At 49.6% G+C, this 15809-nt stretch overlaps 1 protein-coding gene across 6 annotated transcripts in view; it reads right to left on the minus strand.

Moving 5' to 3' along the window:
• FAM135A (family with sequence similarity 135 member A) overlaps positions 1-11970 on the minus strand; it is a 170566-nt gene extending 158596 nt beyond the window's left edge. For 5 of the 6 annotated variants that reach the window (XM_075598073.1, XM_075598075.1, XM_075598074.1 and 2 more), the window contains exon 1: positions 11842-11970. The gene's annotated coding sequence lies outside the window, so the exon portion shown is untranslated. The remainder of the gene's footprint in view (positions 1-11841) is intronic. The other variant, XM_075598072.1, reaches the window with a different exon arrangement.
• Between the last annotated feature and the right edge of the window lie 3839 nt (positions 11971-15809).

The raw sequence follows: 15809 nt of genomic DNA on the forward strand, positions 1-15809 counted from the left end.
GAATTTGAGGCTTTATTTGATAAATCCCTGACTGTGGTAATAATTCAGTTACGCAATTTGGGAAACTCCGAGGTTGATTTAGATAAGGAAGGAAACGGACACATTATATTTAAAGCAGCAATACTACTTTCCAACTTTTTCTCCTTCTTTGTATATGTCAAGCATGTGACAATGTGTAATGCTACACGCTTTCCTAAACTGGCAATCGTTTGGTGCTCCTATTATAAATCTGTAAATATCCTGATGGTATCCCTTAACATAATGGCCGCCTTTCAGTTTCAATCAATCCTTCAGGCAGTGTAACTCAGCAGCTACAATGTATCCTTATTTTACCAAGGTAACATTATATATCGTTACAGTTTTGCAGCTCAAACCGCTGGGAAAATTGGCAACAAATAATCACAAACAGGAAAGTAATGCAAAGATCTTGCACTGCTGGCAAGGTGAGCTAAAACCTGCTATATAAATCAAAAGATGCTTTAAAAGTAATAAAAGAGTTGAATTTAAAAAATAAATAATAAAAAAACAGTCACTTATCTCATATTACAGAATTTATTCATCTTACAAAAAAAAAATAAAAAAATAAACTCCATACGATTTCATGTTTTGCTGCTTCATCCGGCAGTTGGCAATTTTTTTTGCATTATATCAACTTAATTTACTCTAATATCTTCTTGCCCTTCGCAACGGTTTATGTTAAAGTCTGATGCTTCATTTAGGAGATACATATATATATATATGTTTGAAATATTAAGGGTCTGGAAGGTTAAAATTAAGCTCTCCCCAGAGCCCAAGTGTAGTCTACAGATTATCATGGTACCCTGAGAAATTAGAGATGAAGGAAATCATGTTTAACACAAGAAAAACATAAAGGCCCAGATACTCAGAAGGGTGCCAAGCTTTAACACGCCTTCACTCCGATTCATATGAATGGGAGCTGTGGCGTGCTAGAGCTTAGCACTGTGGTGGATCTGGGTCAAAAAGGGCTGGACATGCTTAGGAGGCATAATACTCACAGTGACTTCTGGCGGGATTGTCACAAGAGCAGTTCATCTTGTAGCCAGGTATGAATGCGTTTCTATCGGGCATAGACTGCTGCTATAAAGAAGGTTACAATGTTGTACCACCTTATGGTAGCAAACTAAGATCAAATGGTTCCATTTTGCAGCACGAAGTGCCTTTGTAAACCTGTGCTGCAAAATGTTTAATTATTCTATGCTCCTGCGTTGAGCCTGGCTCTCTACTGGGGCAAATCACTACTATCTGCCTTCATAAACTCATTATATGCACAACTCCGCTGGGTGTAGTGTCACCAAGCCTGTAATCTCTTAATTGGGACAGTAGCTCCTAGATAAGATCTGCTGTTTGCACAACAACAAAAAGGTTGCCAATACTTGTGGGAAGAAATCCGATTCTGGAACAACACAATGGATTAAACTTGAGGCTGAACCCCGATTTATGGTCTCCTCCCATAATAAATGTGGATTCGGATTTCATTTGCAAGCTCAGATTCTGAATCCATCTGACTTTTAGGAATAGGGGAAAAAAACTTAGTCTTAAAAAAAAAAAAAAAAAAAAAAAGGATTTATCAGCAGAATTCCACGGACAAGAGGAACTGGTAAATCCGAATTTGAATTCTGGTGAAAATGTTGCCAATCTCTGGAAAGCAGTAGTTTCGGAAATCAAAAGGTGTCCACTCAAAGGCAATGGGGCAGCCCGCATTAAAAGAAATAGGCCAAGGATGTGAAAGGGACCGTTTCAATTCTTTTACACTGCTCACCAGTCTTGTTCTTTTTAATGGACCAGAGAGAAAAGAAATAGGGGGAAAAATGGCAAAGATGAATGTGAAGTTATCTGCAATCCATCACGAGGTTGTGCAACTTCCCGTGCAGCAATGGGGTGTAAATACACAAATAATAGACCCACAATAACAGCTGATGAGCTATTAACCAAAAATACATACTGTACATCTTACATCTGCAAGTTCTCCGCTACATACACTGCTGCTGTTTAGACACATTGAACTGGTTTCCTCCCCCCCCCCCCCAGCTAAAACCCCCTTATTGACAGGGTCGGAACCATGCAGTTCTCTCCAGAGCTTAACTGTGCTATTTTCAGCTCCGGGACCATCCGGTTAAATTACCCGTACCACTTCAAGGTTTCCAAAGGGGATTAAAATGACTATCCAATAGGATGTCACAACTGATGTTGCGACATCCTACTGGTCTGAGTTTTGGCATCCATTTTGTTTCCACAGAGGCCGATTTAAAATCCCGTAACTGCATCAGTAAGTACCTTGGACCACATAGCAGGAAAATAGCGCAGGTCGGCAGGCGGGTCAGGGGGTGGGGGGGGGGGGGGAAGGGGGGAGGATTGCTGTTCTAATATGTCTCGAGTGTGTCCAAAAACAATTAACAGTGATCACTTTTTACCAGCTTCCAGTCTGCTCTACGAAGCCAGCCGCCAAACCTTTCTCTGTTCCATATAGAGGCATTTCACGATGTCACGGTGAATGACCGGCAGCATCATGTCAGCACGGTCTGCTCCGCATTCTGATTGGTCAAATGAGATTAAGAGAAATCTTCTAAAGACCATAGACCTTGTTTCATCCATGTTTCAGACCAATAAAAAACAAAACTATTTTGGAAATAGATGACAACCATCAAGTATATTATTAAACCTACCCCGAAAAAACAAACCAAAAAAAAAAAAACGGAAAGATTGTTAAGAGACCCACTGATTTTATGAAGTGTTCTGGAATTGTATAAATGGTGGTAAAATTGAAAGCACTACTGTATATTGTAAAGTTTTACCACAACATTCATTACGTCCCTGAACTATGTGGCTCTCTTGAAGCCAACTACAGATGTATGTATCAGCTGCTGTAGAGCATGTGCTGGTGCAGTGTGCAAAGCTTTGACCGTCCGCGGCACAGTGCATAGCAGGCGATAATGGCCCATCGGAATTAACACAACGGGGGTCTCTGCGTCTCAATGGGACTTGCGCGGGCGGTGTGAATCCTACCAGGCTGCATCAGTCTGTAAGAATAGACAGAATCAGTCACTCTCCCTGCATTGCTTTTAACCACATTAAATTTCAGCTTCGGAGACCCCCTGCTTCCCAAGTTACATGCCCCGGTATAGGGTGCCAGTATCTCCGTCATGTTTAAATTCTCCCACGTCACGTGACCGGGACATTTAAAACAATGCAGGGAGATATCGGCACTCCCTACCGGGGCCTGTAACTCGGGAAGCCGGGGGTCCCCGAGGCTGAAATTAATGCGGTTTAGTTCCCGAGACCCCCTGCTTCAATACTGTGTTATTAAAATAAAATAAAAGCCGTGCGATTGCCTCTTAGAGGTGCGCAGGGAGAGTAAATGATTCTGTCTATTCTAACTTTGCATCTCTTACAGACAGGTAAAGCCCGGTAGGATTCACACAACGGGATTCCCATTTAGACGCAGAGACCCCCGCTGTGTTAATCCCTATGGGCCATTAGTCTGGCCGCTGGATTTCCGCGCGCACTGATGGAATAAAAATGTGACCGCAGCGGATTTCCGAATGGCAGCGCGACCAACCATAATGCTGCATCTGTACCTAATGAGTAATGACATTATTTGATTAAACTTGATTTCTGTTTGGATTTGGATACAACCATACCAGCTGGTGTTTTTAGCCATTAATATATACAGTAAATCTGGTTGTAATGTGTTTACAGCTTGGTACACATGATCAGCATATTCCTTATCGTTATGTCTAAAAAAAATCATTGCTGATCACTGTTAAAAGTATGTCACTGGGTTATCTGTGAAAATAATGCATTGCAACTTATTACCAAAAGTGTATTTTAAACTGCTGCTAACATCACCAGCTAGAAATGATAAGTGTGCGACTTGCTCAGCATTCCTACACTTAAAATACTAAAACACTTGCACATCCATATACTGAGCAACCTGTACAAATAAAATAGTTGTAAGGTGTAATCTACTTGAGAAGATGTCAATTGTATGCTGGACTTCTTTCTAAAGATACATTTGCATCTTTAAATGTCGATTGAAATTGATGGGATTCTCCTCAGTTAGATGTATTTTTACAATTTAGACAGGGCGACAAAATGATATAAGCTTCAAAAAATAATTACTTAAATCTACTTACTTTTCTAGTCTCATTTTATATATAAGCAATAGCATTATTATCCAAATAATAAAAAAAAGTGACATATAATATGTTTGTAGGGCTGGAGTAGCCTTTTTATCTCTGTTGGGTATACTCTGCTCTTGTTGAAAACACGATTATCTTTGCTTTCACATACTGTATACTCCCACCTGTGAACCAACTGCATCATCAAGCCGATATAGATATTGATGCACTCAAGTCGTCTTTAGCAAACCAAGTTTTGTTTTTTATTGCAAAAACACAGTATCGATGTTTTCGTCCACACGTGGACCTTTATCACAATAAAAGTCCAAGATAAAGATCCATGTGAAGACTGAATGTCGGAAAAAATAAAAAAATATGTTTTGCTTAAGACGACCTGGGATTGCATGCTCTATGCTGATATTTACACAAAGCACCCAGGCTGTTCCAAGTCACCATGATTTGCCCTCTCCATTTTCATATGATCATCTATTCTTGGGTTGACAAAATATATATTTAAAAAAAAAAAAACTTAGGAGCCAGAATTTGAAAGGAAAACAAGTTGGGAGGGGGTTGTTGGCTGCAACAGCATCCCTGTTGGCAGGTGTGTATTGTTACACACATTTAAACACTCTCGTTGTATGTGAGTATTCCAATATATTTTTCCGGTATGTCTTTTTCCTATTTTTAGCATTCAATATTGAATGCCAACTACATCACAATTAATAATGCCTGTAAATTATTGTTTTCATGCCAGATAAAATCTGTGTATGTTTAATATATCAAGAAAGGATCTAACATTATGGTTTGTACAGTATTGTCATAGGTAAATATTACATTCCAATATATATTTATATCTACATGTAGAAATGATCAATTTCTCTATCGCGCGCACACACAATGTAACTGGGATCTGACAAATACCTGCTTTATCTCAGTGTGTGTATACACTGCATATGTATATCTATATATGACTGGGATCTGACTGCTGTATTTTAGTCTTAGAATTTGCATTAAATACATTGTAAGGAAAGATCAGATCATAGATCTTGCTGCAGCTGTACGTAGGGCAGGCGTGCGCAAACTGATGGGCGCAATGCGGTGCTTACAGAGGCCCCAAGCTCTTCCCCAAAGCATTTAAATGCCAGGGGAGCATGCGCGAGGCCTCCAAGTTCCCTTACCTGGTCTCCGGCGGTTTCTGGCGAGCAGGGGGGAGAGCAGGCAAGGGGGAGAGCAGGCAGGGGAGCGCAGGCTGAAAAGTTTGCGCACCCCTGATGTAGAGTGAGGTAGAAGAGGTGTGGCTACGAAAGCTCTGCACTGATTGGCTAATTCCTCTGTGATGTCATGGCATTTTACATAAGGGCTTCTGGGATGTGTAGTTCATCAATCTGTGAATACAAATGTTTCCACGTGTGTACATGCGGGCGTGTGCGAGCACGCTTTACCTGGAAGGTCTGAGACCGAGTTTCGTGGAGAGACAAGCCACTGACAAAGGGGGAGCTGGCCACGTTCGGGCGCAAACGGACAAAGAGTCAGGTTATCCCTAATTTATGTACACTCATAAAAAGACACGGGTTTGTGAGCAGTGTCAGATTTCCCATTGGGCCCAGGCCTAAGGCGGCAAAAATGTTCGCCACCATATAATTTTGCAGCACTCCCTGGCCTATCAGACCTAATGGGAAAGTACTTGCCTGTGCCTGTCGCCTCCTTTCTGGCACCGTCCTGGCTCCTTTGGAATCCCAGCATGATTATGCTGCAATTCCAGGGCAACGCGTCGCCGTGTGATGTCACGGTGACGTCCGCGGCGTCATTTGATGCTGGGATTCCAAAGGAGCCGTAGGGTGGCAGAAAGGAGGTGACAGGCACAGGCAAGTATCAAGGTTGTGAGTGTCTACTTTGGAGATTTTTACATATGGCTTAAATTTTTTTTTTAAATGTAGTTCACCATAGGAGGTCTTGTTTGCGCTTCTTATTGTTCCAGCTATTTCAAATGTATGGAGGTGGTAGGAAGACCCCTCAATAAACAGAAGCAGCATCTGAACAGCTTCCAAAGTCATGGGTCTTGTTGCAATCTTCAGTTTTTATTGGATCACAGTTCCATTATCAAGACTGAAATATCAATCCCGCCCCCCCCACCCCCCCCCAAAAAATGAAGATTGCAACAAGTCTCATGAGTGCCTGTTATCCATCTTTATCTGCTGCTTTCTGCACCCAGCTGCACCATGGCGATATTTCCTTATGTACCCCTCCCGGTCCGACTGTAAAGGAGTTTATAACTATATACGTGGCATTGCGCAGTCTCTCATACCTGTTTAAGCCGGTTCTATAGTGCACGCGCGGCAGTTTCAGTTGGGTGAGGTTAGTCAGCAATTCTATAATGGTGCTGCGCGTGCGCACGGCAAGGAGAGTGGCACCGGCCAACAGGGGGGAAGGCGAGTAAAAGAATTAATTTGCGCCACTACCGACGCATGCATATATATATATATATGTGTATATGTATGTATGTGTATGTAGAATGTTATTAAAAAAAATATTAAAAGGATTTATTTATTTGAAAACACACACACACACACACACACAATAACAGCCCTTAGGCACGTTCTATAGTGCCGGGCGCGTGCTCGGAATTTTAGTTGGCTGACGTCAGTCAGCCTTTCTATACAAGGGCCGCGCGCGCGCGGCAGGGAGAGGGGAGCCGACAGACAGCGGCTAAGATGAGGAAAATCATTTTACCGCGCCGCTGCCTGCGCTCAAATGTATGTGTGTGTGTGTGTGTGTGTGTGTGTATGTGTGCGTGTATATATGTATGTGTGTGTGCGTCTGCACAAGTCTAATAATTTTTTTCTTTTTACTAATGTTTTTTTTAATAAATAATAAACACACACACACACACACACACACACACACACACACACACACACACACACACACACACACGCTGTATACAGGCATACCCCGCATTAACGTACGCAATGGGACCGGAGCATGTTTGCAAAGCGAAAATGTACTTAAAGTGAAGCACTACCTTTTCCCACTTATCGATGCATGAACTGTACTGCAATCGTCATATACGTGCATAACTGATGTAAATAACGCATTTGTAACAGGCTCTATAGTCTCCCCGCTTGCGCACAGCTTCGGTACAGGTAGGGAGCCGGTATTGCTGTTCAGGATGTGATGACAGGCGCATGCATGAGCTGCCGTTTGCCTATTGGGCGATATGTACTTACTCACGAGTGTACTTAAAGTGAGTGTACTTAAAGCGGGGTATGCCTGTATAACAGCCCTTAGGGTGCTGAGTCGGCGGTGCAGGCTGGCAGTGGCTATGCAGATAGAATAAGGTTGGGCGCCAAGAACTTTTATAGCACAAAAACAGCTTTATTAACATCTGTTTATAAGGCTCACCATACAAGGGCATACTTCACGTAAGACATTAACTGGACGCAAATCAAAGTTATTCCGTGCTTCTTTCCCTGGTAGCTCTTACTCCTACACTGGGGAGGTACATGTTCTTGTTTCCCTTAGCACTCATTAGATTGGAAATCTCCTGCATAGCATCCATAATACTCCATCTCAGGTGGGCCCCTGCCGGGAATAGACTAGACCAGGGGTGTGCAAACTGGCGGGCGCGGCGGTTGCAGAGGCCCCGCGCTCATCCCCAAAGCATTTAAATTAAATGTAGGGGAATTGCATGAGGCCTCTGCAACCTTTACTTACCTTGATTCAGAAGGGTGCTGTGACACGTCGCCATGGCCATGTGACGTGACATGACCCCGCGGCGGCATTTGATGTCCCATCACCATGTCAACACAGCGTCATTTGACGTCGGCACAAGAGGTGAGGGGGGCGTGAGCACGTGGGGGAGAAGGCAGTTGGGGTGCAGCTCTAATAGTTTGCGCACCCCTGGGCTTGACTATCTGGGATTAACATCCCGGGACTACGTATTGCATACCTCATCCATGCATATTGGATCGGGAGTTTTCCAAGGAGCTTCCGGTTGGGCTGACCCGATTATGCGCCAGAGTTACTACTCTGAGAACGCCTCTAAAGCATATGCTTCCTCTGTCCCCAGCATGAGAACAATCATTATCCATTACTACAGGCGCCACTAAATAGGACACATTCCTTAACTAAAAACAATAAACAGGGACAGGACACTCAACATTACTTAGCAATACACTTAAAACATATTTACAGTACTCACGGTGAGGCCCTCTACAGAACCTGATTCTAGAACATTGGGTGGCGCTATATACCCCCTTCTATCTCCATATGGAGACATCACTGGTCAAAGACATCCTACTTCACACGAGGGGCAATACTACCCAGTCAACCCATTAACCCCATACATTACTTTGTAGACTCCAAGGAGGGAAGGGACAGAGAAACACTTATGAGTGACGTTTTTCCTGTTATACATACAAATATTTACACACACACACACACACACACACACACACACACACACACACACACACACACACACACACACACACACACACACACACACACACACACACACACACACACACACACACACACACACACACCATTGTGGGGAACAAAAGAGCGTCACCATTGTGGGGAACAAAAGAGCGATCTTCAGTTAGTCGTCAGGGGTACAGCTTTCTCTACAGTAAGTTTTAAAATGTGAATAGATACATCTATATACATATATCTATAACATAAGGATTTTATATCAAATTACTGTGACAGACTGACAAGACAGCCCTGCGCACACGCTCAGACAAGTACCACAAACACAATGGATTAACTCCCATTCATCTGAAGAACAGGTCCCGAGAGCTCCTAAATCTCCTGTTGCACCAGAGGAAGATGTCACAACCTACAAAAACACTGGTTTCCCCAAAGAAAAAGCAACTAGCAAATAACAGAGTAAAAAAAAAACCTTCAATCATAGTTGACCTCTGGTTTGGAAGTCCCGCAAACCTTTTCCAGTCTGTCACAGCAGATCTTTCAGTTCATGTAATGGACATCCCGAGAACAAAACAAGCATATTGCCCTTGGAAATTTGAACGCATGCGAGTATGGTTTTGTTCCATCAAGGTCCACTTACATTGATGCTGAATTATGCTTGGGTCATATTGCAGTTTGGGAATGCATGACCGGTAGAAACACTTAAAAATGTGGCTTAGTTGATGTATCACTATAGCCAAGATGACAGAGACATCATCTCATATGACTACAGAGAATAAGAGAAAGCATATAACCATACCGAAGACCATCCCCTCTCTACAGATACCCCCTTATGATTAGAAAGACATAGTAAGAGACCGACACAGTTAAACAGCTGCACCATCATCATCACAGAGCCTAGAGTCGTAGTCCCACAAAACATAACCAAAGCCGCCCCAACACACAAACAACCAGAGCCGCCGCGCGCCACACGCCGCCCAGAGCTGCGCCCCCACCCCAAGAGCAACACCCCCTTCCCCCCCACAAGCACACAAGAGCCCCCCACACACACAGGAACCCACCCCACACACACACACCCATTCAGAGCCCCCCCCCACACACAAAAAACCCGAGTTCCCCCCCAGCGCACGCACACACACACACCAGAGCCCCCCCCCCCCCACACCCCAGATCCCCCCCAAACACACCCCAGATCCCCCCCAAACACACCCCAGAGCCCCGCCAAACACACCCCAGAGCCCCGCCAAACACACCCCAGAGCCCCCACCCACACACACATATCAGAGCCCCCCCACACACATACCAGAGCCCCCACCCCACATATACACACACATACCAGAGAGCCCCCACCCACACACGCACGAGAGACCCCCCCATACACACACACACACACACACACACACACCATGACCCCCCCCCACACATACCAGAGAGACCCCCCACACACATACCAGAGAGACCCCCCCCACACACACACACCAGAGACCCCCCCCACACACACACACCAGAGACCCCCCCCCCACACACACACCAGAGAGACCCCCCCACACACACACACACACACACCAGAGAGACCCCCCCACACACACACACCAGAGAGACCCCCCCACACACCTACACACACACAACAGAGAGACCCCCCCCACACACACACACACCAGAGAGACCCCCCCACACACACCAGAGAGACCCCCCCCACACACACACACACCAGAGAGACCCCACACACACACCAGAGAGACCCCCCCCACACACACACCCCAGAGAGACCCCCCCACACACACACACACCAGAGAGACCCCCCCACACACACACACACACCAGAGAGACCCCCCCCCCCACACACACACACCAGAGAGACCCCCCCCACACACACACACACACCAGAGAGACCCCACAAACACACACACCAGAGACCCCCCCACACACACACCAGAGAGACCCCCTCCCACACACCAGAGAGAGCCCCCCACACACCAGAGACCCCCCCCACACACACACACCAGAGACCCCCACACACACACACACACACACACACACCAGAGACCCCCCCCACACACAAGAGAGACACCCCCCCACACACACCAGAGACACCTCCCCCCACACACACACCAGAGACACACACACCAGAGACCCCCCCCCCCCACACACACACCAGAGAGACATCCCCCCACACACACACACCAGAGAGACACCCCCCCCCCACACACACACCAGAGAGACACTCCCCCACACACACACCAGAGAGACCCCCCCCACACACACACACACACACCAGAGACACACACACACCAGAGACACCCCCCCTCCCCACACACACACACACACACACACACCAGAGACCCCCCCCCACACACACACACACCAGAGAGACCCCCCACACACACACACACCAGAGAGACCCCCCCCACACACACACACACCAGAGAGACCCCCCCACACACACACACACCAGAGAGACCCCCCCCCCCCCCACACACACACACCAGAGACCCCCCCCCCACACACACACCAGAGAGACCCCCCCACACACACACCCGAGATCCCCCCACAAACACACACCCCAGAGACCCCCCCCCCACACCCCAGAGAGACCCCCCCCACACACACACCCCAGAGAGACCCCCCCACACACACCCCAGAGAGACCCCCCCACACACACCGCATAGAGACCCCCCCACACACACACACACCAGAGACCCCCACACACACCAGAGACCCCCCCCCCACACACACACACCAGAGAGACCCCCCCCACACACACACACACCAGAGAGACCCCCCCCCACACACACACACCAGAGACCCCCCCACACACACACCAGAGACCCCCCCCCCCACACACACACACACACACACACACACCAGAGACCCCCTCACACACACACACACACACACACCATAGAGACCCCCCACACACACACACCAGAGACCCCCCCCCCCCACACACACACACCAGAGAGACACACACACACCAGAGAGACACACACACACCAGAGAGACACACACACACACCAGAGAGACACACACACCAGAGAGAGACACACACACACCAGAGAGAGACACACACACCAGAGAGAGACACACACACCAGAGAGACACACACACACACCAGAGACACACACACACACACACCAGAGAGAGACACACACACCAGAGAGACACACACACACCAGAGAGAGAGACACACACCAGAGAGAGAGACATGCCAGAGAGACACCCAAACACCCACATATATACATGTATACGTACACACACATATTATTACCTGTGAGCAGAGACCCGGCCGCAGTTCTGGCCTGGAGTACAGCAGCCATCCGGCCGCCCGCACACACAGAGAGCCCCGCCCCTGTGTGACAGGAGAGCCGAGCCCCGCCCCTGTGTGACAGGAGAGCCGAGCCCCGCCCCTGTGTGACAGGAGAGCCGAGCCCCGCCCCTGTGTGACAGGAGAGCCGAGCCCCGCCCCTGTGTGACAGGAGAGCCGAGCCCCGCCCCTGTGTGACAGGAGAGCCGAGCCCCGCCCCTGTGTGACAGGAGAGCCGAGCCCCGCCCCTGTGTGACAGGAGAGCCGAGCCCCGCCCCTCTGTGACAGGAGGGGGAGAGCACAGCCCCTGTGTGACAGGAGGGGGAGAGCACAGCTCCTGTGTGACAGGAGGGGAGAGCACAGCCCCTGTGTGACAGGGGAGCCGAGCCCCGCCCCTGTGTGACAGGAGAGCCGAGCCCCGCCCCTGTGTGACAGCGGAGCCGAGCCCCGCCCCTGTGTGACAGGAGGGGGAGAGCACAGCCCCTGTGTGACGGGAGGGTGAGAGCACAGCCCCTGTGTGACGGGAGGGGGGAGAGCACAGCCCCTGTGTGACAGGAGGGGGAGAGCACAGCCCCTGTGTGACAGGAGGGGGAGAGCACAGCCCCTGTGTGACAGGAGGGGGAGAGCACAGCCCCTGTGTGACAGGAGGGGGAGAGCACAGCCCCTGTGTGACAGGAGGGTGAGAGCACAGCCCCTGTGTGACAGGAGGGTGAGAGCACAGCCCCTGTGTGACAGGAGGGGGAGAGCACAGCCCAAGTGTGACAGGAGGGGGAGAGCACAGCCCCTGTGTGACAGGAGGGTGAGAGCACAGCCCCTGTGTGACAGGAGGGGGAGAGCACAGCCCCTGTGTGACAGGAGGGTGAGAGCACAGCCCCTGTGTGACAGGAGGGTGAGAGCACAGCCCCTGTGTGACAGGAGGGGGAGAGCACAGCCCAAGTGTGACGGGAGGGGGAGAGCACAGCCCCTGTGTGACGGGAGGGGGAGAGCACAGCCCCTGTGTGACGGGAGGGGGAGAGCACAGCCCCTGTGTGACAGGAGGGGGAGAGCACAGCCCCTGTGTGACAGGAGGGGGAGAGCACAGCCCCTGTGTGACAGGAGGGGGAGAGCACAGCCCCTGTGTGACAGGAGGGGGAGAGCACAGCCCCTGTGTGACACAGTGAGGAGAGCACAGCCCCTGTGTGACAGAAGGGGGAGAGCACAGCCCCTGTGTGACAGGAGGGGGAGAGCACAGCCCCTGTGTGACAGGAGGGGGAGAGCACAGCCCCTGTGTGACGGGAGGGGGGAGAGCACAGCCCCTGTGTGACAGGAGGGGGAGAGCACAGCCCCTGTGTGACAGGAGGGGGAGAGCACAGCCCAAGTGTGACAGGAGGGGGAGAGCACAGCCCCTGTGTGACACAGTGAGGAGAGCACAGCCCCTGTGTGACAGGAGGGGGAGAGCACAGCCCCTGTGTGACAGGAGGGGGAGAGCACAGCCCCTGTGTGACGGGAGGGGGAGAGCACAGCCCCTGTGTGACGGGAGGGGGGAGAGCACAGCCCCTGTGTGACAGGAGGGGGAGAGCACAGCCCCTGTGTGACAGGAGGGGGAGAGCACAGCCCCTGTGTGACAGGAGGGGGAGAGCACAGCCCCTGTGTGACGGGAGGGGGGAGAGCACAGCCCCTGTGTGACAGGAGGGGGAGAGCACAGCCCCTGTGTGACAGGAGGGGGAGAGCACAGCCCCTGTGTGACACAGTGAGGAGAGCACAGCCCCTGTATGACAGGAGGGGGTGAGCGCAGCCCCTGTGTGACAGGAGGGGGAGAGCGCAGCCCCTGTGTGACACAGTGAGGAGAGACCAGCCCCTGTGTGACAGGAGGGGGAGAGCACAGCCCCTGTGTGACAGGAGGGGGAGAGCACAGCCCCTGTGTGACACAGTGAGGAGAGCACAGCCCCTGTGTGACAGGAGGGGAGAGCACAGCCCCTGTATGACAGGAGGGGGTGAGCGCAGCCCCTGTGTGACAGGAGGGGGAGAGCACAGCCCCTGTGTGACGGGAGGGGGGAGAGCACAGCCCCTGTGTGACACAGTGAGGAGAGACCAGCCCCTGTGTGACACAGTGAGGAGAGCACAGCCCCTGTGTGACAGGAGGGGGAGAGCACAGCCCCTGTGTGACACAGTGAGGAGAGACCAGCCCCTGTGTGACAGTGAGGAGAGACCAGCCCCCATGTGAAAGGGGGGAGGCAGAGACACTGTGTGTGATGGGAGGTTGCACTTACTCCACTCTGTACTGTCTGCAAGCTCTGACACAGCTCTGCAGGCACTGAAACCACACTGTATATACTGACTACTCACTATGTACTGACTATAAACAAAGTGAATCCGGTGCTCAAATAACTGAATGTCCCATATAGTAGATAAATAATCTTGTTTTCGTTAGAGTAGAATGCCTCCCTTTATTTAAATGTAGAAATCCAATACAAATTGCCTGGAGAATGGTGCCTAGTGGGTTGAACACATTTAGCCTTGCTGACACCCAAATTAATCTCCTTACTGACACACGGTATAGCATGTATGCTGGATAAGGTAATAAGAACAGAATAACTCACTTCAGAGTCCTGTAGGATCCTGGAGGAGGTCCTGGAATGCGCACCCGCTGTGTAGAAGTAGCAGGAACAAGAAGAGAAAAAAAAATGGAGCACTATCCAATAATTTATTGGATAGTGCTCCATTTGTTTCTGTTCTTGTTCCTATGTACTGACTATACACTGTATATACTGACACAAACTATGCAGACAGTTCTGCATGCGCTGACACCACACTATGTACAGACCCTACAATGTAAATACTGACTACACATTGTATGTACTGAGACCACACTGTATGTACTGACAGCACACTATATACTGACTACACACTGTATATACTGACTACACACTTTATGTACTGAGACCACACTGTATACTGTATACTGACTACACACTGTACTGTATGTAGCACTTTTTCCCCCACCCTAAGTGAGATCATAGAGCTACTGTGTATTCTGGTGCGGAGCATACTTGTGAAGTTGAACAGAAGGCCCTGAGAACTCCGCGGTGGTATGGGGAGACATCAAGACAGGCTCTCAGTAATGATCATCCATAGCGCAGCGCCTCCAGCCGGTGAGGATCCTGGTGCTGCCTGGATGGTCCGCACTGGCAACTCAAGTAGTGGTCAGTCAAGTAGCCACAACAGATGGGTTCAACCAGGTCTTTATTAGCAGCATACACGTAGTCATTACAGACACATTCCCTGAAGTAGTACCCACCGAGCTTGAAGCCCTGCAGGCCCCATCTCAGCTCCCCTTACCCCCTTATGGAATAAGGGTTAAAAACATCCACTCCACTGGGCTAGGGAAGGAACCTACTGACTTCTGGGAGAGTGTCAGATTAGGTACTCCAGGAGAGGGGTTTGTAATCCTGCCCCATAACAGGGCAGTTCTGATACTGACAGACATCACATCATGGGCATGTGACCCAGCCAGTATCCTCCCCAAGAATGACACTCTCTGGTTGTTGTTAGACCAGGCCCTGGATACAGCAATAGTGTATCCAGGCTGCAACAGCAAGCTAGGCCTCCATGAAAGAGCTTATCCCCCACAGTGCTTATACTTGTAGCCATTGCTGGTCCAGACTATACTTTCTGCCTCCTGTCACGTAAGTCCCAGTAGTTATAGGCAGAGGCAGGCTGTTCTGTGGGGTTTACCCCCCTCATGCTCCTTCCTTGAGTGACAGGGGTGGAGGTGAACCGAGTCTGTACAGCCAAGGTGCAGACTCTGTGCCCTTCCATCTGTGCCTAAGGCTAAGGTCCCGTTGCACGCGTCCGCACGGCTGGCTTGCTTGCCGGCGGCGCGTGCAACTCGCTGTACTGCGATCTGCGGTCTACAGGAAACTTTTCTCGGAGCGGGGGGGGGCGTGGCCAAA

The sequence above is a fragment of the Ascaphus truei genome, chromosome 4 (assembly GCF_040206685.1).
Source record: "Ascaphus truei isolate aAscTru1 chromosome 4, aAscTru1.hap1, whole genome shotgun sequence".
Classification (NCBI taxonomy): domain Eukaryota; kingdom Metazoa; phylum Chordata; class Amphibia; order Anura; family Ascaphidae; genus Ascaphus; species Ascaphus truei.